General features: G+C 49.9%; 1 pseudogene; it reads right to left on the reverse strand.

The window, feature by feature from the left end:
- Window positions 1–1,296: 1,296 nt before the first annotated feature.
- LOC136460300 (uncharacterized) lies at window positions 1,297–22,061 on the reverse strand (annotated as a pseudogene).
- Window positions 22,062–25,131: the final 3,070 nt, after the last annotated feature.

The raw sequence follows: 25,131 nt of genomic DNA on the forward strand, positions 1-25,131 counted from the left end.
AGGGGGGATGTACTACTCGTATGTTTGTGGCACGCGCACGCCCGGTCTCGTGGTAAATTTCCAGATTGGGAAACGGTTTGGCTGGCTGAGGCGCTGAGGTGGACGGGGCAGGTGTGCGACATGCCCCCGCGGCCCCACCCGCGCGTGGGTCCCGCGGCTGTCCACACGGCAGTTGCGCGAGAGCCACGCTCGCGCAGCAGGCGTCTGTCTCCACGACCCGCTCGCGCCCACGGCTACGACGGGCAGCAGGCCGCCGGAGTCGTCGTCGCCGTCCCCGTCCGCATGGCCAGCGCAAATATGAACCGGCTTACCTATATTCGACTTGTTCGATTTTTTTTAATCAAAATAGTATTTTTCTTTTACAACAATTTAATTGGAACAGTGTTTTTCAGCCAGTTTCAGCTAAGTTTCAGACCAGCGAACGGGACCTATCTCGTGCGCCATGGCGGTGCAAAGCTGCGTGGATAAGGACGCGGCCAACCATCTCTAAAGGAAAGGACGTCCACAATCGAGATTCTTGACGCTTGAGGCCGAATCTATTACCTAATAATAAAGATGTAAAAAATTTTACCATCTTTTTTTGTCCATCTAATTTTTTCGACCATCTCCTCCTAGCTACCGGTGGTCGAGAGTTTATTCCGTCTAAATTTATATGACCTACATAGTTAGGACAAATAGATCTCTCTGAGTCTGAATAAAAATAAGAATAGGAATCCTAATTCAAATTCGAATATATACCTATTAATAAAAAAGGTAAAATTTCAGGTTTTCTCTAACTACTTTTGCTAACTCATCTCATCGATTCGGTTTCCACCAGCAAGGATGACCGGATCAAACCAAATCGAACACAAATTTCTTAGGGGCTCCTACGTTTTTACTCATGTTTTGTTTTGAAATTGTGATTTTACCCTTGTCTTTTTTACTTTGTGAATTTACCCCTATGATTTCAAAACGAAGCAGCACTTTGCACCTATTCCGTCAACCTCCCTTAACGGTGTTAAATTTTGTACAAAAAGACAGAAATGCCCTTCTGATTTTGCCCCTGTTTTTAAGCCTATTTGTGATTTTACCCCTAATTTGGAAATTAGACATTCATATTTGCTCAAATATATTTGGCACAACTTACAATTATTTCAATTCAGATTTGATGTTGAAAAAATATTCAAATTTTTGGTAGCACCTTGGCAATATTTTGATAACATAATGACAACAATATGAAGCACATATAAAACACATGACAACAATCATGGAGAAACATGTCCATATCATATTTCGAAGTCTCCCATACACCATGTGAACATTTCTACAAAAGCTACAAGTCTGCACCATGTCACCATGTCCATAAAAGCAACAAGTCTGCACCATGGCAATATGTCCACAAAAGCAACAAGTCTGCACCATATGAACATGTGCACAAAAGCCACAAGCATCTCATTCAAGGACCACCTAGAGACCTAACAAACTAGCTAGCCTTCCTGTTGTTCCTCTTGTTCGCTGCCCTCCTTGTCCCCTTCATGTACATCTGTTCATAGAACTTGGACTGAAGAGCGTTGGTTGGTTTGTAATGATTACAACAACAAATAAGTAGACTAATACAACCATAACTTACAATGGGTCATTACTGCCCTCTCTTGATTCTCTTCCTCTTCCCCTTCCCCTTCCTCTCATCCTACCCCTCCCAGTAGAACTTGCACTAAAAGAGAAGAAACATGATTTCAAAATTAGCTATTATCATATCATGCTATAAGTACAAGTGAGCACCAATACAACCATGACTTACATTGGGTCATTGTTGTCCTCTCCTGACTCTCTTCCCCTTCCTCTTCCCCTACCTCTTCCTCTCGTCCTCCCCCTCATAGTTTCATTTGCACTAAAAAGAGAAGAAACATGATCTGAAAATTAGCAATGGCTATAGATCGAGAAATAAGTAGTACACCATGACTTACTTTGGGTTGGTGTTGTCCTCTTGTGATCCATGTTGTCAAGAATTGAACCTTCTCTTTTGACTAGTGAGACCTCCTTGGCAAGTCTTGGCTAGATGCCCTGGTTCATTGCACTCATAACATAATCTTCTTTTCTTACTACTGCTAACCTCATCATATGCCTTGAACCTAGACTTTTTAGGTCTCTCAGGTTTCCTTCTCAATTTAGGCTTATAGATTTTGTAGCCTAAGTCAATACGTGGCCACAGGTCTTTGTATGTCATTAGAATGAAAGTACCTGCATATGCCTTTCTCAACCTTTCAATAGAGAAGTATTCATGGACAAAGTCATCCATTTGTACCACTCTAGTAAGCTTTGCAATGAAAGCTAGAGCAGGCTGCAAGGCTTTCCAGTCACTTGCCAAGCCCTACAAGTACATGTCTTCAATTCCATGTTAACTGCATGCCTAAATCTATTGACTGTCACTTCTGCTTTTCCAGGCCCACAAATTAAGACATCATGGTCCTTAATGGCCTTGGATTTAGCATTCAGATCTTTGATGATATCTAGGATTATTTTTCCAGTCATCTATCTAGCATTCTTTGATCTCAAGACAAATTTCTCGATGATCATTTGTCTTATCTTGTCATGCATTTCCACATATTCTTCCCATAAAGAGTGCCACTGTAACTTTTCTTCATGTTCTTCCACAAGTGCCTCATACACTCTCTATGCTCAACTCCTGGATAGACATCTTCAACAGCAATTTCAATTCCCTTGCCCGCATCTGTACTGATGACTAAACCTATGTGACATATAATTGACATATGTTAGGTAACAACAATTTAAACTTGAAGGGAAACAGGCAAATAGTAGCCATATGTACACACCTGGAGGAGTACCAATTGCTTTTTTTCAAGTTTTCGATAAACCAAGTCCAACTTTCTTTAGACTCGGTCTCAATCACCCCATATGCCACTGGGAACAAGCGATTGTGACCATCTACTGCAACAGCTGCAGCAAACTAACCTCTTGACCTACCTGTCAAGTGAGTTGCATCCATGGCAATATATGGTATGCATCCTTGTAAAACCCCATCAATACATGGCTTTAGAGCAACAAAGAATCTCATGAAACATACATGGCCATTGTGCTCCTCAGTCTCTAGTTCAACAACACTGCCAGGCACTAACCTCAGAAGCTCAGCTTGATAAGTAGGAATCAAGTCATAACAATCTTCCCACTTCCCATATATGATATCAAGTGCTCTCATCTTTCCTCTATAAACTCTATCATATGGAACATCCACCGAGTACTTCTTTTTTAACTCATCTTGCAATTCCTTTGGACCCATTTTAGGGTCATCTCGCAATAAGTCCACAACTCTATCACAAACCTATCTGTTTGAGGCCATGGACTGACCACACTTGTTGAAAGAACCGCACATGTGCTTTGGTCCACTTGTCTTCTCCTACAACACAATAATGACAATCCGACATCTTGTTAGCAAATTACATCTCAAGTCAACACACAACATGATGGAAAGAGGACCAAATTACCTTGCATTCAATGTACTTCTTGCTTGTAGATGCAAAAAAAGTCCACTTACAACCCTTATAAGCTCTCTTGCATATAGCTCTAAATCTTTCTTGATCTTTTTTCACAATCTTAAAAGCATGGTCATGCAAGATAGCATGATGTGTAACTGCAGACTTACACTGATCCACATCTAGGAACACCACATTTACATCAATGCATGGATCATCAGGATCATATGAAAACATGGGAGCATCATACTCATCAACATCATCAACTATTTGACCATCAGGATCAAACTCTAGGTCAGAGCAATCATCATCAGAGTCAGATGATGCAGCTAAATCAGTGTCATAGCTGCTATCAAAGAATATGCCTTATCATCATCTCCTACCCCCTCATCATCATTTGTGGTAGCTCTCTCATTTGTGGTGCCTCCCTCATTTGTGCTGGCTCCCTCATTTGTGCTCCCCTCAATTAGGTGTACTCTACTCCTTACACTAGGATGACATCTACGTTTGGTTGGTGAAAACTGCAATGGCCCATCAAAATCATTTATCTGGGCATTGATGCAAGCTACCCCCTTGTCTACATTGAGTACAAACCACTATGGGGGTTACGACCCCGGATACCCACGGTAGACCACATGGGCTACGCCCACAGGGGCGGCCCAGCCCACAAGGCGAAGCCTTGCGGGGCACGACTCTGCTCGGTGTCGCCCGCAACACACCAGAAAGATATCCTGAAGATACTACGAGATCTGTTAGGATACGTATGATCCCAAGATTCCTATAATCTATTATTACTTTCCGGTTATCTCTCAGATCTAACCGACTTGTAACCCTACCCCCAGACTATATAAGGTGGGTAGGGACCCCCCTCCAAACTCACGCAATATCATACGATAGCTAATACAAACCAACAGATCACTGGAGTAGGGTATTATGTCATACTGACGGCCTGAACCTGTCTAACTCGTGTGTCTCTGTTGCCTTCTTATTCTTGATTACACGCCTTTCTACCGATCAATCTACCTTCGTGGGATACCCCTCGGAGGACTGTCGATGATATTCTATCGACAGTTGGCGCACCGGGTAGGGGTGTGTGTGCTATTTTCTTGTCGAACAAGATGGCTTTTTCTACAGGCTCTTTGTCCCTCCCGCAGCCCAGCTAGATCTTCACGGTCGGATCGATCATGTGGATCATCAACGCTGACAGAGTCGGAGAGCTCCTCGAGCCGGTGCAGATCAATTCTGCGCCGATCAGCCCCGCACCTACGATTGCAGTTCTGATCTCAGAACCACCTCCGAGGTCGCCTTCATCGACAACTCATTGCCCGCTTCCTCACTACTAGAGGAGGCAGATCAACAACGATGATCTGATTGCATCCATCGATCAGGCTGGTTAGAAGCTCGCTGATTGCCTCTCCATTACCGAATTGGCTCTAGACACTCTAGTTCAGCGCCGACCACCCTCCGATCCAGATCTGTCGGAGGTTGCTCGGGAAACTCTAGGGGCTACGGCCCTACCCTTTGGGTTCGCCAACATCACTGCCACCTACCAAGATGCCCTAAGGGGCAAATTCACCGATCAGGTTGGAGATATCCATCCTCTCACCGACCAGATCGCCGACCAGCCTCCGCCGACTGTCAACATGTTGCACATCGCCCGACACCCTAAAACATCCCTCCAAACCATCTTGGAGGAAAATCTAGACTCCGAGTCCCAGGGCTCTACGGAGACTCTCGCCAAAACCACCACCGAACTACTTCTTCCCCCTCCATTCCGTGGCGGCGCAATCTTCAATGTCAGCGTCGACAGCCCCCTCGGAATGGCGAAACCGAGGAGGAACGCGCCGTTTGTGAGAACCGAAACGTCAACCGTGTGCAACACCGAGCAAATGAGGCTGCCCTTGCGAGGGCCGAGCAGCATCTTGACTCACAAGGAAGGCCACTCCAGCGCAACCTTGACAATGAGTTTGTCCATGTTGACAGCCACGACATCTACAAGACTCCAAGCGCCAATCTGGCAGTGGCCACCAACGAGCTCGCCCGGCTCCTGCAGACACCAGAGGTCGCTAAGGTCGCCGCAATGCTTAAAGCGGCGCACTACCAGGTCAATGAGATCCACGAGGATCAGAGACCTTCTTACTCCACAACCTCAATTCACTGATCAACCGCCACAAGATCCGATCGCCGCCCAAGTCGCTTCACCGACCAGCACCGTGATGATAGGCAACCCCTCCAGGGCGGAGCTAGGGGCAACCACATTGAACATCACTGCCAACCCGACCAGGAGGTCGACCAAGACATCCGAGTGCACCTCAACAATCTTCGAGATGCACAACGACGTATCAACGAACGTCGTTTTGGTCACCATGAAGAAGAAGTACGCTGCCCCTAGGAATACGAGCAAGAGTACGAAAACCCGGACTGAGCTCTCGAGTCGCTCGTCACCGACAACGCTACAGACAACGGCGCCGACAACCCCGAAGGGCCCCCAACATTCACGAGGGTGCTCCGAACACTTCAGTGGCCCCATGGTTTTAAAATCACTAGGGTCGAGACCAACAAGGGATGGATGAACCCGACACAGTGGCTACAGGCTTACGCCACTGCTGTTCGCACCGCCGGAGGAGCCACCAGTGTCATGGCAAACAATCTTCCCGTCATGCTCGCGCCAACCGTCATGAACTGGTTCACAAGCCTTGCCCCGGATTCCATCGGATCCTAGGAAGAGCTTAAAAAGTCTTCACCGACAATTATATGGCTATGTGTACTCGGCCGGGCACCAAACATGACCTCAACTGCATCAACCAGAAGCCGTCCGAGCTCCTCTATAGCTACATCTGATGCTTTTCTGAGATGAGGAATTCTATTCCCAACATCACGGAAGCTGAGGTCATCAGCGCCTTCATCCGAGGACTCCATCACTGCGAGCTTCGCTCCAAGTTCAACCGCAAGCCGCCCATAGGGATTAGCGAGATGATCACGATCGCCAACCAGTATGCCAACGCCGAGGAAGCCGAGGTGCGCTTCAACAAGGATGCAGGCACTCATCGTCCTACACGCCGCTAGGACAACCGCCTCGACGATCGACACCACCACTACCACCGCAATGACGACCGCAGTTACCATCGTGATAGCGGCCGTGATCGTCTAGAAGGATCCAAGTCTAGTCAAAATCACTACCGCCGGCCAGACCACATCATCACTGCCATCAATGAACCTTGCGCCAAGCGCAACTACGACGAGCAGTACAAGAAGATCCTTGATGGCCCATGCCCTCTCCACAAGAACGCCAGGCACAAGATGAAGGACTGCCTCGGCTTTGCCAAGGAGTTCCAAGACAAAAAGCTAGACGACGACACCAATGATGGAGCCAGAGGCCGCCGACCACCTAGGGCCAATAGCAATGCCTTCTAGGATCATGACAAGGTGGTCACCACCATCATCAGGGCCTCGCCTCCACCAAGAGCAGAAGAGAATGGAATCTCGCCGCCTAGTGGGTGCTCGCCATCACTACAGAAGACGCCATCGCTAACCCCAGCTATCGCCCATGGTCCGAGGTCCCCATCATCTTCAGCAGGGCTGACCAGTGGGTGGACACCCCCTACACAGGGCGTTTCCCCCTCGTCCTCGACACAACCATCCAGAAAGTGCTTTTCAGAAAAGTGCATGTCGATGGTGGGAGCGCTCTGAATCTCCTCTTCACCGGAGCCCTAAAGGAGTTGGGCCTCAGGATAGCAGATCTCACACCCTCAGACTCCTCCTTCTGGGGTGTGGTACCTGGCAGGGCATCCAAACCACTTGGAGAGATCACCCTACCAGTACAGTTCGACACGGCAAGCAACTACCATGTCGAGCATATCAACTTCTATGTCACAGACTTCAACACCGCCTATCACGCCATACTTGGTCGACCAGCTCTTGCCAAGTTCATGGTTGTACCGCACTATGCTTATCTAGTGCTGAAGATGCCTTCGCTTGTAGGAGTCCTAGCCCTATGGGCCAACCTCTCCATCGCCTATGCCTGCGAGATAGAGAGTCTCGCCCTCGCTGAGGCCACCGACCTCTCCATATAGATGGCCAGTGTGGTCACTGTCGCCAAGACGGTGCCCGCCGATGACCTGGAGATCCCATCATTGGAGCCTCCTTGCACCTCCGCCAAGTCCAAGGAAACTAAGGAGGTCGGCCTCAGCCTCGACGACCCCTCCAAGACCATGAAGATTGGGGCTCACCTTGACCCCAAATAGGAAAACATGCTCATCTCCTTCCTACATGCCAACGCCGACGTGTTTGCTTGGAAACCTATAGACATGCCGGGGGAACCACGGGAGAAGATCGAGCACTCCTTGAATGTCACGCCGACCACCAAACCGATCAAGCAGAAACTCTGTTGATTCGCGCCAGACAAGAAGGAGGCTATTAGGGTAAAAATAAAATGGCTCCTAGCTGCCAGATTCATAAAAGAAGTGTATCACCCTGAGCGGTTAGCAAACCCTATTCTCGTTCAAAAAAAAGAATAAAGAATGGAGAATGTGTGTTGATTACACTGATCTTAACAAACACTGCCCTAAAGACCCCTTCGGTCTGCCTCGGATAGATGAGGTTGTAGACTCCACCGTCGGCTGTGAACTGCTCTCCTTCCTCGACTGTTACTCCGGCTATCACCAGATCTCCCTCAAGGAAGAAGACCAGATCAAGACGTCGTTCATCATGCCTTTCCGTGCGTACTGCTACACCACCATGTCCTTCGGACTCAAGAATACCGGGACAACCTATCAAAGGGCCAACTAGATGTGCCTTGATCAATAGATCGGCCGCAACATCAAAGCTTACATCGACAACGTGGTCGTCAAGTCCAAGACCACCGACAATCTTATCGCCGACCTCGAAGAAACCTTCATGTCGGGTGCCATAAAAAGGGGTCCCCTAAGCGAGAACCGAAAAATCGCTTAGACCTCATAAAAATCGAAGCTAAGAGACAACCACCGGCAAACCCCCACCTTATCCGAGGCTCGGCTGGACCGCCCGGCCCACCTCAAACAATATCTAGGCTCACCCGAAGCGGGCTCGGCCCAAAATGAAATTGTAAGGCCTCGGACGAGGTACCAATTCTTCTCCTCGCTCGAGACCCCGCACGTAAGGCCTCGGACGAGGTACCGATTCTCCGCCTCGCTCGTGACCTCGCACGTAAGGCCTCGGACGAGGTACCAATTCTCCGCCTCGCTCGAGACCCCGCACGTAAGGCCTCGAACGAGGTACCAATTCTCCGCCTCGCTCGAGACCCCGCGCGCAAGGCCTCAGACAAGGTACTAATTCTCTGACTCGCTCGAGGCCAGCTCGGCAACAACCCCGTCGCCTCCGCCTTGACCGACCTCTCTGATAGGACGTCACGTCCAACCAATACATCCAACCACTCACGCGACGTCAGCCGAACGACGGCTCGATACAGCGGAGTGCCAATGGGACATGAGTCACATCGATGCCATGTTGCCCGGGACAGGACGGGGCAGGGGTTACCGGCCGCTGTGCTCGGCACTGTGCCCACAACTGACGCCCGTGCTGCACTGTGCTACCTAACCCCTGCTCCGAGGATAGCATAGCGTGGAGAGACATGTCCGGGTCCCTGTAGCCTCGGAATCGATGTATGAAGACCAACTGCTCCCTCCGAGCCTCGGCTATCCGCTTCGGGGTCTCGGTAGCCTCGGGATTCGCACCCGTCGAGCCCCCCACGATGGTCTAGCCTCTGCACCGACTAGGCCTCGGCTCTCTACATTGCCAACATATAGCGACTAGCATGTCATCCATAGTATGCGCCATGCCCTGCACCAAGCCATCACAGGACCTCCCACGCCGCACAGGATCGAGCGTGACCAGCGCGTCACTCTAGTGCATCGAGGACAAGGCCGCTCCACCGACCATGCTGCCATAGTGATAAGCTACAGGGCTCGGCATGCCGCCTCCACTCACGAAACGCCACGTAGCAAATCCTTGTACCGCCCCCGAGCCTCCCTTCGACTATAAAAGGGAGTGACCGGGGCCGCTTCTAGGGACGAACTGATGAGACAGACGAACTCACGCATTAGGACTCAGTCACTCATGAACACACATACACGCACGAACAACGCAACGCTTTGTAATGCACACTCTTCCTCATTGCAAGAGATCAACATCTCAAGCAATTCACACCATTACGCAGAGACTTGGGATTAGCTCCCTCTCTCGCCCTGCTTGTAAACCCCTACTACGAGCACCTCGGTGCAAGGAATACAAGATCGCTCTCTCAGACTAGACGTAGGGCACCTATTGCCTGAACCAGTATAAACCTTGTGTCTCTTTGCATCACCATCCGGGATTAGGGGCATGCAGTACACTTTCACTAGTTGGTTGAGGGCCTGTCGGTCCAAAACACCGACACTTTGCCAACCTAAAAAGGTACCGATGGAAGCTAAACCCTTCAAAGTTCATCTTTGGAGTTCCATCTGGTACACTGCTGGGCTACATCGTCAGCTCATGTGGCATCGAGCCCAACCCCGACAAGGTCTCCGCCATCACCAACATGAAACGGTCAACATGCGTCAAGGATATACAGAAGCTTACAGGCTACATAGCTGCTTTAAGCCGCTTCATATCGTGCCTCGGCGAAAAGGGACTACCTTTCTTTAAACTCCTCAAGGCCTTCGAGCTTTTTTCCTTGTTGGAGGAGGCAGACACAGCTTTCGAGCAGCTCAAGTTGTTCCTAACAAAGCCTCCGATCATGATGGCACCATGGCCAGACAAAATCCTCCTGATCTACATCATCGCTACTTCTCGCGTCATCAGCACAACCATTGTGGTCGAACGCGAGGAGGTCGGGCATGCCTATAAGGTGCAACGTCCGGTATACTTCATCAGTGAGGTTCTTAACGATCCCAAGACTCGTTATCCTCAGGTCCAAAAGCTATTATACGCCATCCTAATTATGTCGTGTAAGCTCCGCCACTACTTCGAGTATTACAAGATCACCGTGGTCACCGAGTTCCCTTTGGGGGACATTCTCTGCAACAAAGAGGCCAACGGCCATATCATCAAGTGGGTTGTCGAGCTCGGCACTTACTCCATCAAATTCAGAAGCAGGCCTACCATCAAGTCTCAAGTGTTTGCCGATTTCGTTGCTGAGTGGACCGAGATTCAAGAGCCCATCACCGCTACTTACCCCGAGCACTAGGTGATGTACTTTGATGGCGCTCCCAACATCAACAATGCTGGTGTGGGTATTCTGTTCATCACGCCAACCAAGGATAAGCTCTAATACGTTCTCCAGATACATTTTCCGGCCTCCAACAACGTTGCCGAATATGAAGCATGTCTCCATGGACTCCGTATAGACATTGAGCTTGGCATCAAACGCATCATGGTATATGGGGACTCCACGCTGGTCATCAACCAACTCAATAAAGACTGGTCCTGCTCCAGTGAGAAGATGGATGCATACTGTGCCAAAATCAGGAAGCTTGAAGGGAAGTTCTACGGTATCAAGTACCACCACGTGGTACGCGATCAAAATTAGCTCGCCCAACACTTATCCAAGTTAGGCTCCTCTCGTGCTGTGATTCCACCAGGGGTCTTTGTTCAAGATCTTCTGGCGCCATCCATTAAAGAAGATAAGGAAATTCAGGAAGTTCCCTCTGCCGAGCAGCTAGTACTTACGGTACCTTCATCGGCTATCGATTGGAGGGAACAGTTCATCAAGTACCTCGCAAGCGCTGAAGTACCCGCTGACAAGACTGAAACTGAATGCCAAATCTGTCAAAGCAAGCATTACGTGCTGGTGGACAGCAACTTGATGAGGAAAAGTGCTAAGGAAGGGATACTACAGAAATGCATCACCCAAGAAGAAGGAGTGAAGCTACTTCTTGAAATTCACTCTAGTTCCTGCGGCAACCACGCGGCCTCAAGAAACCTGGTCGGCAAAGCTTTCCGAGCTGGTTTTTATTGTCCCACGGCCATCTCCGATGTAGAAGACCTCGTCCGACGATGTGAAGGATGCCAATTTTTTGCCAAGCAAATACACGTGCCGGCACAAGAGCTGCAGAGCTTCCTGGCCCTTCACATGCTGGGGACTAGATATGATTGGGCCTTTCAAGCCAACGCCAGGTGGTTTTCAATACATATACATCGCCATTTACAAGTTCTCCAAGTGGATCGAGTATAAACCGCTCATCTCGGTTACTGCAAAGAAAGCAATTGAGCTCTTTGAAGATATCATCCATAGATTTGGTCTCCCGAACAACATTATCACCGACCTCGGAACTATATTTACTAGCCATAACTTTTGGGACTTCTACGAAGACCGATGCATCTTCGTCAAATACGTCTCTGTTGCCCATCCTAGAGCCAATGGCCAGGTCGAACGGGCGAACAGCATGATCCTTGATGCCCTAAAAAAGAGGCGATATCAGAAAGAAGAAAAGCATCCAGATAGATGGCTCAAAGAGTTACTAACTGTGGTCTGGGGACTGCGCACTCAAGCTAGTCATAGCATAGGTGTGTCTCCATATTTCTTGGTCTATGGCTCAGAAGCCTTACTACCAGCGGACATTGTCTTCCGAGCCCCTAGGGTGAAAAATTATGATGAAGAGCAAGCCACAGCTGTTCGGACAAAGGACATCAATAGGGCTGAGGAAGAACGCCTGATCACCTGCGTCCGCACAGCAAAATATCTAGAAGGCTTGTGGAGGTACTACAATTGCAACATCAAAAGTCATTCATTTGCTATCGACGACCTCGTTTCCACAAAAAACAAAAAACTAAAGGGATGCACAAGCTCTCCTCCCCCTGGGAAGGGCCTTATGTCATCAAAGAGGTTACCCGACCAGGGTCTTATCGCCTACGTGACTTAGATGGAATCGATGTCCCCAACTCATGGCATATCGAGCACCTTATACGTTTCTATCCTTGAAACGCTCTAGATATGTATTCTCCACTTCATGATGAATAAAGTTTTGGTCGCCATAATTTGTCTCCATTATTTTCTCCATTACGATTTAATCTCCACTTACGATCGCCGAAGCTCTAAGCTACTCCTTAACAAGCTCCATTATGGGATCGCCATAACTGCTCCACTGTGTTTCTCCAAATCTCCAACGTATTTTGCCGAACAAGTTTCTCCAAATTGCCGACCGTGTTTCTCCAAATCTCCAACGTATTTCACCGAACAAGTTTCTCCAAATCTCCGATCACGTTTCTCCAAATCTCCAACGTATTTCGCCGAACAAATTTCTCCAAATCACCGACCATGTTTCTCTAAATCGCCAACGAATTTCGCCAAACAAGTTTCTCCAAATCGCCGACCACATTTCTCCAAATCACCAACGAATTTTGTTGAACAGGTTTCTCCAAATCACTGACCACATTTCTCCATATCTCCGAAATGTTTCGCCAACCACCGAGCAGCACACGTTCTGTTCTATTCTCTATGGAGAAGACCCAGTCTCAGATGTCTCCCTACACGTGCTATGGGCTCCACGCTCTGCGTTATGGGTGGTCGGTTGTGGTTCCTTGGTCACGCATATTCCTCTTACATGTGCACGAGCTCTGCGCTCGACGTTATGACTATGGGCTAGCCAAGGCCGAGAGTTCGGTAAAGAACTAACTACTCGAATGCCACTTATGCTATGTTTATCTCCACGTTATTTCGCCAACCGCCGAGCAGCACATGTTCCGCTCTGCGCTCTATGGAGAAGACACAGTTTCCGATCTTTCCCTACATGTGTTACGGGCTCCGCGCTCTGTGTTATGGGTGGTCAGCTATGGTTCCTTGGTGACGCCTGTTCCTCCTACACGTGCACGGGCTCCGCACTCGACGTTATGGACTATGGGCTAGCTAAGGCCAAAGAGTTCAGTAATGAACTAACTGCTCAGACGCTACTTATACCACGTATAATTGCATTAGGGTTATCATTACAATGATTCTACACTGAAATACCAACAAACTGCATAAACATGCACTTTATAACATTTATGCACATACATAAATGTTTTCTGCCCTCTCCAGATGCTACAGATAATATTCTCCAAGAAGATCACTGAGCCTCGCCATCGCCATCCATCTCGCCAAACAGGTCGATGTCATCGGCCAGTTTCTTCGCCGCATCCTACACCTCATCCTCCAGCTGCTGGTGCTCCGCCTCGCCCATCCCTTCGGCGAACCCGACCCCTATCGCCTGAAGGTCAATGGCTGGATAGTGGGACCAAACCATCGCAAGGGCGTGAGTAATGGCGGTCATAATGGCATCATGGTTGAAGCTCTTGAAGTTCTTCCACGCTGCCTTGCACCTTTCAATGACGGTGTCTGGATGCGGTGGCCAATCGTCGGGCTAAGGAGCCACCTCTAGGTCGACACAGTTGAGCACCGGCATGACACCAGCAATTATGGCATCGAACTTGTCCCTCTGGGTCCGGGCATCCTGCTCTAGCACATCGAACTGTGCCTTAACCCTTCGATGATAATCTGCGGGCATCACAAGAATCCATTGAGCCAAGATATTACTCCAGCTATAACTCCAACCAAGAAGTACTCACCATTCAGCTCCTCGGCTAGTTTGTCTGCTCACCCTGACTCCTTTGCCTTCTCCTCTCAGAGTTGCTCGACGGCCTAGCGTAGCTGGCCAAGCTCCACATCTTGCTCTACAAGCACAACAATCATCAGAAAAATATGGCTATTTAACTATACAAAGTACTTTCGTCGATACGCCATACCTGCTTTCTGCTCGGATATGTTCCTGAGCTGCTCGGACTTCTGCTCCAGCTGCTCGGAAGCACTTGACAGTTTCTCAGACTTGCCGCGTAGCTGCTCGGACACTATCGCCAGCTGCTCGGATAGGACACCCTTCTGGTATTCTAGGTCCCACGCGTTGGACTCCACAAGGTCTCGCTCGCACTAGGCCCTCTAGATGTTTCTCTCCATAAGGTTCATCACCTCCTTGAGTTTATCATTCTCCTCAGCGAGGGGCTCCATCCTTTTTATTAGCTGGCGCCGCTGCTCGGCGGTCCAAGTTATCCCCTACAAAAATGCCAAGATTATGAAGAAGAACTTCGGTCTCCAACATCAAAGAGGAGCATTCCAGACATAGTACTAACCTTGATCTGCTTCATCACCCCGGTAAAGACAGACTCTAGTCTCCTGAGCTCCCTGGTGGTGTCCTCCTCCTCGACAACCACCACCTCATCATCGTGTTTTCAGAGGATTCGGATAGCTTGAGGTCGAGGTTCATCATGCTCAATCTCCTCCACCTTGTCCTACTCCACCGTAGCTAGAGGCACCACCTAGGGGCTCAGTGGCCAGATGGCATGTCCGACCATGCCCTTCAATGCCTTAGGGAGCACCGTCTGCTCCTCCGGCACCACAGGCTTCTTTGCTCAAGACTCCGGCGTGACACCGGCAACTCCAACCTATGCTCCTAAGGAATCAGCGGTTCCCGCCATTGCCTCAAACACTGCTGCCGACCTGTCCGCCATTGACGCCAACCGTTTATCATGCCAAGTCCAGTAGAAGGGGCGGTTGACTCCTCCACAGGCTACCGAGCACCTAAGGACTCCGGGATGGGGTCCACCAGCATCTCCTCTGCCCTGAGGCTAGCCTTCTACCGCTCATCAATCTAGATGGGTAGGGTTGGATCCTCCGTATGCCTTGCTCTGCATCAGATCAGCTCGTCAATCGCCAAAAAAGGATAAGGAATGACGACAAAGTAACTCCAAGGCAAGGATACTTACGGTTTGGTCTGCCGATACAATTTCTTTAACCGGCGCTGCCTACTTGTGGGGGTATGGCCCCCAAGACATAGGCCGCACCATCAGAGGTGGCCCGGCCCACAAGATCAAGATGTGCACGGCGCTGCTCAGCGTGCACTGCAAGACATTGTATAGTACCAAATAGGCTACTTTACTTGTAACCATGTCCCTCCAGACTATATAAGGAGAGGCAGGGGTCCCCTAGCGGACAAGATACATAGGCGATCCATCAAGATCTATCTACTACATCTCAATACAATACACCAAAGACACAGGACGTAGGGTATTACGTCGATCAGACAGCTCGAACCTGTCTAAATCGTTGTCTCTGCGCCTTGTGTCACCATCCGGTTCCTGATTACGTGCACCCCCACCGACAAATCTACCATCGCGGGATACCCCTCGATGGACTGCCGAGCATATTCTGTCGACAGTTGGCATGCCAGGTAGGGGTGTGCGCTTGATCCATGGCAAGCTAGATGGACCTCAAATCAACAGTGCGTTCTCATCATCAATATCGTGGAGATCCATGCCTTTCCACGACGATGATTCATCGCTGGCTACACCAGCCCTCGCGACAGCAGATCCGATCTTAGAACCACCTCCGAGGTCGTCTTCACTAACAACTCACCGCCCACCAGGTGCTCGCCGTCAACGCTGACCAGACAACGCCATACACCACCGATCAGACGCTCCATCCAAAGCTGAGTCATGCTTTAATATTTTTCTAAATATTCTCCAATCTCCGTATATCGCCATAATGTTTCTCTGAGCTGTTTTCTCCATATTTGCTCTCCAAACAATTTTTCGAACCCTCGAACAGTCCTGTTGATGCTCGTACGCCTCCAGAGACGACCCTGTCTCCAGCTCCTCCCTACACGTGCTACGGGCTCCGCGCTCTGCGTTATGGGTGGTCGGCAGTGGCTCCTTGGTCACGCCTGTTCCTCCTACATGTGCACAGGCTCTGCGCTCGATGTTATGGACTATGGGCTAGCTAGGGCTGGAGACTCAGCTACATACTAACTGTTCGAGCGGTTTATATTAAACATAAATATATTTTCACACCAACTGATCGCCGAACTGCATACGCCGTTTCATCACCATTGCTGATTTTTCTCCAGAGTTCATTTATTTTTACATCATGTACTACCCGTTCTACATGTTTGCATTGCAGGATCATCGTCCAGGTGATCGAATCACCTGGTGCTCGGGCTTCCCCACCAATCAACTGGTCAGACCGCTCGGTTCATGGACTCCATCGCCGACCAGTTGATCGGACTGTTCGCCGCTCGTGCTTCATCGCCAGCTACGCCGGTTACTCCTCAGCGCTCGGATTCTTCATGCTCGAGGACTAAGTGGGCACACTTCACCGCACGAACATCGCCAGCTACGCCGAGGACTCCTCGGTGCTCGAACATCACTGCCTACGCCAGGGACTCCTCGGTGCTCGATTATCGCCAGCGACGTCGGGGACTCCTTGCTCCTCAGTGCTCGAACATCGCCAGCGACGCCCAGGACTCCTCACTCCTCGGTTCTCGAACATCGCCGCCTACGTCGGGGACTCCTCGGTGCTCGGTCATCGCCAGTGATGCCGAGGACTCCTCGCTCCTCGGTGCTCGGACATCACCAGCGACGCCCGGGACTCCTCGCTCCTCGGTGCTCGGTCATCGCCAGCGACGCTGGGGACTCCTCGCTCCTCGGTGCTCGGACATCGCCAGCGACGCTGGGGACTCCTCGCTCCTCGGTGCTCGGTCATCGCCAACGACGCCGAGGACTCCTCGCTCCTCGATGCTCGGACATCACCGCCTATGCCGGGGACTCCACGCTCCTCGATGGTCGGTCATCGCCAGCGACGTCGGGGACTCCTCGCTCCTCGGTGCTCAGACATTGCTAGCTTCACCGGGGACTCCTCAGTGCTCGGACATCGCTGCCTATGCTGGGGACTCCTCGGTGCTCGGACATCGCCGGCGACGCTGGGGACTCCTCGCTCCTCGGTGCTCGGACATCGCCGCCTACACCGGGGACTCCTCGCTCCTCGATGCTCGCACCTCTCTAGCTTCGTCGGGGATTCCTCGGTGCCCGGACATCACCGCCTACGCTGGGGATTCCTCGGTGCTCGGTCATCACTAACTACGCCAGGGACTCCTCGGTGGTCGGATCTTGCTATATCTCATTGGTGTGCTATCAAGCTGCTCCATGCTATTTGGATCAGGGTGCTGATCTTGGGTGGCGCATCTGGGGTCTTGATACGCGCATGTCAGACGATGTCGGCAAGCTTTCTTTTTCTTTGACCCTGCTACAAGATTCATTCTTCATCTTCCAGTAGGCTCGGGGACTAAGTGGGCACACTTCACCTTGCGGTGAATGTGCTTGTTCTCATCTCGAGGCTATGCCCGGGGACTGGCTGCCTGCTCGGCTGGTCTTCTACTTTCTGACCCTAGCACCATGTGACTACGTCACCTACTGTTAGGCTCGGGGACTAGCTATGGGGGTATGGCCCCCAAGACATGGGCCACACCATCAAAGGTGGCCCAGCCCACAAGATCAAGACGTGCACGGTGCTGCTCGGCGTGCACCGCAAGATATTGTATAGTACCAAATAGGCTACTTTACTTATAACCCTGTCCCTCTAGACTATATAAGAAGAGGCAGGGGTCCCCTAGTGGACAAGATACATAGACGATCCATCTAGATCTATCTACTACATCTCAATACAACACACCAAAGACACAGGACGTAGGGTATTACGTCGATCAGATGGCCCGAACCTGTCTAAATCACTGTCTCTGCGCCTTGTGTCACCATCCGGTTCCTGATTACGCGCACCCCCACCGACAAATCTACCATCGCGGGATACCCCTCGGTGGACTGCCGAGCATATTCTATCGACACTACTCGAGCCCCTAGGCGTGGCCGTGGGGTCGACTCTCATGCTCTGGGGTGAAGGTCCTGCCTTCTCCACTGTCGGCTTCTCCTCCCCCCACCAGTCTAGGACTTCCTCCGCCCGCCGCTCTGGGACTTCCTCCACCCGCTGCTCTAGGAATCCATTTGCCCGCTGCTTGGGGACTGCCCTCTCCTAATGCTTGGGGACTCCCCTTGCCTGCTACTCGTTGACTTCTTTGCCTCTCTTCGATCGTACCTCCGCGCGCGTGTTGCATGGAGGCACCTTCGTGCTTGGTGGAGGAGCCACTAGCACTTTGTCATCATCTGACCACTCGAACATCGCGGTGCTCCGCATCCGAGTGGTCCGATCACCACCAGGCGAGACGTCGTCTGGCTTGAGGGGAGTGGCACCCGCCGTTTTTCTCTTCTTCCGGGCCAGCTTGTCTGCCGCTGCCCTCTTCCCCTGAACCTTTTCCGACATCGAGGGAGAACTATCCATCTAACAAGTGTCTATGCCTCTAGACTCTGTTGAGGCACTGGCTGCATCTTCTTTAGGCCGAGCCGGTGGTCGAGCGTCTACTCCCCTCGACCAATCACCCCTCGGCACGCCTAAGAAGTACACCGCTCTTTCCTGCGAATGGATCTTTGCATAAGTGAATCAGTTCACTGCTCGGCAATGCTACAGGATTAATAGTATCGGGAATAAACAATTGAGATAGTTACCTGAGGGGGTGGATTCGTGCAGTTAAAGGGTCTCATCTGCCCCAACACCTGGAATGAGGCCAATGGAGCGAATAGCTCTATGGGCCGCTCTACAACATCGTCTCTCGACAGCGCCTCGACCTCTCCCGAGTGCCGTCGATGTCCCCCTTAAAGTCAAAGCCCATGTGGGCCCTCTCCTTGAAGGGTTGGATGTAGCGCATTATGAAGCTCGCCGCTACCAGTCCACCGTTGGTCTTCACACCCTTTATTAGGCCAAGGAGCTCCCTCATTTGCTCCATATCAGCACGGTTTGGCCTCTTCGACCAGCTTTTCTGGCTCTCTGGGATGTGGTCGACATCGCAACGGATGGAATGATGGCTCTGTTTCATGTAGAACCACCTGGCGTTCCACCCCTTATGCGATGTGTTCAATGGCACAGTAAGGTACACGCCCGCCATTTCATCACGCAGCTGAAGATACACTCCGCCGACCACCTTGGAACCGCTACCGCCCTTTTTCTTCAGCCAGAACTGGTGTCTGAAGAAGTTGAAGAGTGGAAGAATCCCCAAATACACTTCATAGAAGTGGATAAAGATCGAGATGTGTAAGATGGTGTTTGGGTGGAGATTGCATAGACTAAGTGCCTAGAACTCCAACAGATCCCTCAAGAATGGGTGTACAGGAAATCCCAACCCGCGCCAGAAATAATCTTCAAACACTATAGCTTCGTCGATATGAGGCATGGGGAAGGGCTCACCAAGGGCCAGCCACCATCCCACGGTGACGCGGTCAGGCAGAACACCAGCCTCCACCAATCTATTGAGCTCCGCCTCTCCCGTTCACGACGGCACCCACTCTTCGTCATGCCGAATTTCGACGCTCGCCTTCTAGGGGCTCGTCTTCTTTGTTTTCGTAGCTCCCTTCTTCGGCTCCATCTCTTAGATCTGGTTAGGGTTTGGCAGCGGAAGCAAGTGTAGATGTGAATCTGGAAATGCGACGGCTGAGGAGGAAGATGAAATGGCAAAGGGGCAAAGGTATGAGCGTGGGGTGCGGCGGCACAGTTATAAAGCACTCCCCCACCTTTTCGCATTCGAGGGTTTTTGAGAAACTGTTCCCATGATTTGCGCTTCTCTGAATTCTCCGCAACTGAAGGTGGGCCGTTACCTGGGCCTTCATGCAACCCTGGCCCGTATTGCTGATTTGTCTCCGCAATTTGTTATAGCTTGCTGAATATTCACCGACATCTTCGCCAACCGTTACGGCTCAGTAATTACTACTGTACAGCCATTACTTCGGTGTTTTCTCTGTGATTCTTTTTTTCTCCAAGTTGACTGTTGTTTCTGACCCTGGCACCACGTGAACATGTCACCTACTGTCAGGCTCGGGGACTAAGTGGGCACACTTCACCTTGCGGTGAATGTGCTTTTTGGGGCTACGCTCGGGGACTGGCTGCCTGCTCGGCTAGTCTTCTACTTTTTTTCTACTTTTGACCCTGGCACCACATGACTACGTCATCTACTATCAGGCTCGGGGACTAAGTGGGCACACTTCACCTTGTGGTGAATGTGTTTGCTTTAATATGGAAGACTCCGCGCCTCTTGAAGCTGAAGAAGACTATCTCCCTTTCTCATGGTCGGACTCTAAGTGGGCACACTTGGTCCGCTGCGAAGAAATTTTTGATTCTGATCTTGAGCTCCTTACACCCTTATGGCAAGCCGTACTTGGATTATACTGCTTGGCTATGGTTCATGCTGCTCGGCAACTGCTCGGCAACTCATCACGGTGGTCGGACCATAAGTTTGACTGCTCGGCTTTGTTCGTACCTACTCGGACAAGCTCAAGATGGCGTTGCACAATGGGTACAAGGCGCTCGGAGACTAGCTGTGGGGGGTACGACCCCGGATACCTATGGTAGACCATATGGGCTGTGCCCCTAGGGGCAGCCCAGCCCACAAGACGAAGCCTTGCGGGGCACGACTCTGCTCTGCGCCTCCGGCAAGACACCGGGAAGATATCCTGAAGATACTACGAGATCTGTTAGGATACGTATGATCCCAAGATTCCTGTAATCTGCTATTACTTTCTGGTTATCTCTCAAATCTAACCAACTTATAACCCTGCCCTCGGACTATATAAGGTGGGTAGGGACCCCCCTCTAAACTCACGCAATATCATACGATAGCTAATACAAACCAACAGACCACAGAAGTAGGATATTACGTCATACTGACGGCCCAAACTTGTCTAACTCGTGTGTGTCTGTTGCCTTCTTGTTCTTGATTACACGCCTCTCTGCCGATCAATCTACCTTCATGGGATACCCGTCGGAGGACTGCCGACGATATTCTATCGACAACCACTCTAAAAGATGTTCATCAGTTTTGATCTCAAATGAGTCATTTTCCAGATCACGCCATAAGGTTATGTATTTCTTAGAACCCCACATGCAATGCTCAGCTATGAAATCAATCAACTGAAGCAGCCCAAAGCTATGTATGTCATCAACAACTTTAGTTGGCAAAGTTTTACCCTGCTGCCATGACTTTGGCGCACTGTCTGGCAAGCTGAAAAAAGATCGAAGTCTAACAACAAGCCGTATACCCCTGTGATTTGGCCTACAAACCACAACAAGTAGTATGCGGTTAGCTAATCCGACTCAAACCATTAGCAATACAGTCACTCTGACAATAAAAGAACAATACATAAGGGTTAGGGTTTGCTGAAACCACCTTTGCTCTTCCATGTTGATCGATTCGAGAGATCTGGTGTCTAGGAGGTGTCCTGAGCATCGTGTGCTGAGCAGGATATCCACAAGGCATGGGGCTCTCTGCACGCGCCCCTACAGCCACGAAGCCGGGCGCCTAGAGGAAGAAGACGACCCGCGGCCGGGCGCCGCCGGGACCTGCGGGCGAACACCAGGACCTGCAGGCGGACGCCGCCGGTGAGCCCTGGCAGGGCACCGCTGCCTCTGCCCAGCGCGCGCACGCTGACCCTCGAGCGGGCGCCGCGGCCTCCCCGCGCCTGGAGGAAGGCCGCGCCGGCACCTTGGAGCCACGGCCGGGAGGCAGACCCGCGCCCTGGAAGCAGCCCCTCCCTGCGCCCGAACCTAGAGTTGTGGCCTCCCCTCCCCTTTGGTGCTTCTGCAGCCGCCGCTGGAAAAGCCGCGTCCAAGCCCGATGCGAGCGACGACGCCCCGTGCGTTTGGGATGAGGAGATAAGGATAAGGGGCACTATGGTCATTTGGCCTTTGTTTTTCAGATTTAGAATTTTTTAATTTGATTAATCCATGTCCATCTGACGGACGTTAGAAGCGGGGGCAAACGGACCATTTAGTTCAAAATAATAGGGGTAAAAACACAAAGTTAAAAAAGCAAGAGCAAAATCACAATTAGCTTACTGGACAGGGACAAGAACACAGTTTTCCTAATTTCTTAACGTATGGTACATGGACTTTGCCGCAGGTGTCCAATCCTGCAGGACTTGGAGTTTCAATCCCAACAGAAAAAACACTATCGAATTGAATCTTAAAAGAGACGACAACGAAGTACAAGAGAAGTTGGTGCCATCGCTCGTGCTCGATCCAAACACCCAATAAGAAAGGATCATGTGCAGCACATAAAAAGAAGAGGAATCGAGCAATTGTAAACCTAAGATTGAAATTCCAAAAAATATTTCTCAATCCGAAGCCTAGCACAAATCAATACAACGATGCATGTAAATATGCAAACCAGCCTTCACGATTCCATGCCCACGCATGTAGATCCAGGCCTCCCCGACCGAATCGGCGCTGCTTGCCTCGTCGATCTTAGAGTTGGTGCTGCCTGCCTCGACGACTTGGCCGAGGCTCTCACCACCGCAGCTCCCTGCTCGCTCTGGCACTCGCGCCACCGCCGGCCATCGCGCGCCTGTGTGCGGTGAGAGCATCTCCAGCAATACTACCTAAAATAGACTACCTATTTTTTTACTTGGGTAGCCACCTATTTTCATACTACCTATATTTTGCTCTCAACTCCAACAGTAGTACCTAAAACGGGCTATAAAAAGTAATCTTAGTAGAGAATGACACGTGGGTCCTACAGGTCATCCTCACTCATGTTCTCGCCGTAGATGGAGCCGGAGGTGGCCGGAGGAGCGCTGGGGGCAGGCCGGTGGGGAGCACTATGGCTCGGGCATGCCGGAGGTGCATTGGGCGCAGGGCAGGGGCAGGCTGGTGGCCGGAGGTGGTCTTCTCGCGGACGGCTCAGGCGCCGGTGGGGAGCAGGGGCATAGAGGAGGAAGACCGGAGCGTCCCTCCAGCTCGCCGCGTCGGGAGGATCTGCTAGTGCCCGCCGCACCAGGAGTCCGAGAGGCACGCCGCGCCCTTGCCGTGGTTGCCCGCCGCGCCGAGGAGATCTGCCTAGCCACGCCCTTGCCGAGAGAGAGCGGGGCACCGGTGTCGGGGAGGAAGGCCTGCATCCGGCCACTAGGCACATGTGTCGGGGAGGGAGCAGCGGCGGGGAAGGAGCTACGTGCCGTCGTGGGAGGGCGAGCGTGTGCATGAAAAAAATAGATAGCCAGGTTTGTTGGCCCAACAGAAGTGGGTAGTGGAGGGGAGAATTTATTGGACCAACAAAAGTTGGTAGTCAAGTAGGTAGCCTGCTGGAGTGAGTTTTTTTTTTTTTTTGCCTCCACTACCCAAATATAGGATATGTAGTGGGTTTAGATAGTCTGCAGGAGATGCTCTCATAAGGTAAAGAGAGAGAAAATAATAATAAAAGAGAAATAAAAAAAGACAAGACAAGAAAAGAAAATAAAAAGGGAAATATAGTTCTTTTAAATGTTTTACCAAACGTTTTTTAACCCGTAAAGATCAAGCCAGAAAAGGCTGATTTATCTGCTTGAGTTGTTTTGGCTAAAGCTCTATCAAACGCGCAAGTGGAGAAAGGAACATTGCTGCGCTTTTTCTAATAATATAGGGTGTTGCTGTTTTGTTTATTTTCACATGAGCTTCAAACAACAACGATCCTTTATCGGTGCAATGCTCAAGATAGATATTGCTGGTGCCCTAGATTACTGCTAGCATTTAAATAAATTGTGAAAATCTACTTTCCAATGTGGGTTTCATTGTATTTTCTCATTTTTAAAATACATCTTTTACACTTTAAATTAAAATTAAATAAATGGACGTGGCGACAAGCGGATGACCGCACGCATCAAGAGATGGAGCACAATAAATCATCAAGCCATACAAGTTGTATGCTCCGTTGCAACGCATGTGTATATTTTGCTAGTAGATAATAAAATACTACTACTGTATATGCTACAGGGGATCTGTCCAGCTGTCTCTGTTTGCCCACAGAGGCACAGACACCGGTGCAAATTCTGAACCTTGGGCCTTGTTTAGTTCGCGAATTTTTTTAGAAAATGCTACTGTAGCATTTTCGTTGTTATTTGACAATTAGTGTTTAATTATAGTCTAATTAGGTTTAAAAGATTCGTCTCGTGAATTTCGTCTAAACTGTATAATTAGTTTTATTTTTTATTTATATTTAATGCTTCATGCATGCGTCCAAAGATTCGATGTGACGGGGAATCTTGAAAAATTTTGCAAAATGAAGTGCAACTAAACAGCACCTTGGCCGGATCCAACTTAGCACTTCTTGCGTCAGCTTGTGGGAACCTCAGCCATTCATTCGTTCCTAGCAAGGTTTTAAATCTCCGGCTATAGCCTCCGCTATCTCCGGCTATAGTTGTTTGAGAAAGATTTAGTTAAGTTTTTTCATGTACAAGTTAGCCCTTAGCTGCCGTTATAGTTCGTTATATCCGGCTATAGCCTGTTTTTGGACATAGAGAGCTAAATGGCTTAGCCGACTATTTAAAACCTTGGTTCCTAGTACAGTATAGGTACCGTCGATTAAAAAAAAGAGTTTACTGGTGTATTTGTTTCGATTAAACTTGGATTCTAGATTAGAAAAAATGTTGATTTATGGTTAAATAAGAAAAACAAGAAAACAGAGGTTCGGTTGAATTTCAAGTATTCAGTTTCACCAATAAGGCACGGAGACTTGATTCACATTTAGAATTACATAAAAAAAGATTTTTCATCGAAAAGAGGTCTACGAAAACTTTTAGAAAAACATCTATGTTTGCTGGCTTATTTTGTAAAGATAAAAAAGTACGTTATAAGAAATTAATCCGTCAGTAAACGAAAATCCTGCCCAAACGTCTAGATTCTTTCTCGATTATTAATTTAGACCATGTCAATGAAAGATCAATGTTTCAATACTATCCTGCATTCCAAATTCTTGTCTGCCATCAACATTTATACGTC

The sequence above is a fragment of the Miscanthus floridulus genome, chromosome 6 (genome assembly GCF_019320115.1).
Source record: "Miscanthus floridulus cultivar M001 chromosome 6, ASM1932011v1, whole genome shotgun sequence".
Taxonomy (NCBI): Eukaryota; Viridiplantae; Streptophyta; class Magnoliopsida; order Poales; family Poaceae; genus Miscanthus; species Miscanthus floridulus.